The sequence below is a fragment of the Lupinus angustifolius genome, chromosome LG03 (assembly GCF_001865875.1).
Source record: "Lupinus angustifolius cultivar Tanjil chromosome LG03, LupAngTanjil_v1.0, whole genome shotgun sequence".
In the NCBI taxonomy this organism is placed as follows: domain Eukaryota; kingdom Viridiplantae; phylum Streptophyta; class Magnoliopsida; order Fabales; family Fabaceae; genus Lupinus; species Lupinus angustifolius.
The window spans coordinates 3,683,392-3,685,789 of NC_032011.1; the positions used below are offsets into that span (position 1 = coordinate 3,683,392).

The 2,398-nt window shown below is 31.7% G+C and overlaps 1 long non-coding RNA gene across 1 annotated transcript; it reads left to right on the forward strand.

Annotated features, from left to right (window-relative positions):
* Positions 427-724, forward strand: LOC109342535. Its single transcript, XR_002107067.1, has 2 exons — positions 427-556; positions 672-724. It is a non-coding gene; the product is annotated as an uncharacterized LOC109342535 (long non-coding RNA).

Sequence of the window (2,398 nt, forward strand, 5' to 3'; positions counted from 1 at the left end):
GAATGAATAATCAAGTCTTGCATTTTTAAGATATTTGAAACAAAATAAAAAAAACCACGAGCTATTTTAATTATAAAGTAAATTACTAGAAAAGGAAAACAATGTTTTTTTATATAAAAAAATTGTATTAAAATGAGCACAAAGGGTTTACCCAATATAAAGAAAGATCAATTAGATAACTTTACAGACTTATCGTTATACAAAACTTTGGATCCATCTACTAATTTATAAAAGATAAGTGCACATAGCTGAGGTTCTTTTTCAAAAAGATCACTTCATCAAACCACCATAAACCAAAACTTTCTTCACAATTTTACACATTTACCATTTAGAAGAGTTTCACGAAGATTGACAAAACCCCAACCAGTAGAAGGAATTGTAATAGGGACTTGTAGCCAAGTGTAAAAACTTTTACAAACCATATTCATAAAGGGGTAATATTGAATTAAGTGATTGAGAAAAGTGTTGTACTAATGATTACGCTTATTTCAACTTGATTAAAACGCGTTCATAGGGTTCAAGAGCAAAGCTATTTGATAAGGACAACGAACCCAAGGTAAAACATGACTCTTTTATCAGGTTGATTTCAATATAGATGCTTAGGTTACTATTGATTTTTAACCTACCATTTTGCCTAACTATTTTTTCTTCATCTTATGTTGGTTAACTAGTGGGAGCCTTCAAAGCTAGAGCTGGTTACAGAAGAAATGGTGGATCTATTCTTCCAAAATGTTGATGATGAGGAATGGGAGCCATTACAATTTCCTCATAGATCCCACTCCCAAATTGTAAGCAGGTTATAGATGAACCAATGTTTTAAATTTACTCCACAACCATAACTATGGCTGCAACATTTGGTTTGGGAGTCTCTACAATATTATTAGGATCGTAATTACGATCAATCGGTCATATTTTCCTACAGTTTTTCACAATTGTAGTAAGGGTCATTCCTAGCTCAATGATAGCCGCATGTTGGGCTCAGTGGGGAACATGCCCCTACAAATCTTCAACTTCATATTTGATTTTAGACCATATGTATTAATCTACGTACCATTCGCTTTATGTGGCCATTTGAATAGATATATTATATGTAAAATAAATTCAAAAATAACCTACAAGTCTTCTATTTTACCAATTTCCTAAGATATAATAGCCAAATAGGTATAGTAAAAGAACATTCATGATTGTGACCTCCAATCCAATGATTTTTATATTAGTGGGGATTATCAGGATGCACGTTAGATGTTTATTATTATACTTATTTTTTTAGCTGAAATGTAAAATCATATGAAAATAAATGGTTGAATAATTGCTTGGTAGTTACATTAAGAGTAATATTTTTTACAGCTTTGAAATGAAAAAAAAATTCAAGGTTACTTTTCACTGGATGTAAGACTAATAAAAAAAATAGTGGGTTGAGTTAGAACAATATTTGCAATTTGAAATCATAGTTTGAGCGGAAAAACAATTTCCTTAAAATATGATTTATAAACTAGACTATTTTATTTTTTTAGGTATAGTTGATGGGCTTGCCATTAGAGATGGAATACGTCTCATATATTGTCTCAATATATTTTCATTAGTGTACCTTTTAATGAATGTTTAAAAATTTTAATCAATATATTTTTGTTGGTGTGCCTTTTAATAACATCTGTGAAAAATGCTTTCCCATGGTGAATGGTGAATGAAGAGTGAAGAAGATGAAGCACAAAAGAAGAAAATTTGTGAATCAATAATACCAAGAAGGAATGAGAAAGTGATCAAAAACTGAATGAGAAACTTTATTGATGATCTTGATTAATCAATAGATGAAAAAGAGAAAGCTAAGCTATATATACAAGTAAGTTAAAACTAACTAAACTGAAACTTGCCAAAAATGGAAACTAAACTAAAAACAGAATTAACAGAAATTCAAAAAACTAGTATAAAAGGAAAGTTGTTATATGTTGCAAACTTCAGCATTTTGGTGGCAAATCTGGTTGGGGAGATGATCATTATCTTCAACAGGCCCCCTCAAACTAGGCATATGAATGTCAAGAATGCCAAGTTTGGAAACAATCGAATGAAATGGAGAAGGAGATAAGGATTTTGTAAAGATGTCGGCAAGTTGTAGAGAAGTGTGAATAGGAAGAAGATGAACAATGCCATTGAGAATTCTTTCACGGACAACATGACAATCGATATCAATGTGCTTTGTGCGCTCATGAAAAACGGGGTTGGCAGCTATATGATGGGCAGAATTATTGTCACAAAAGATGCTCACTGGTTTATTGTGTTGTATGCCAAGGTCTCTGTACAAGAAAAGTAGCCATTGAGCTTGACAAACAGCCATGACAAGTGCTCTATATTTTGCTTCTGATGAAGATCTAGAAACAGTATTCTGTTTCTTGCTTTTCCA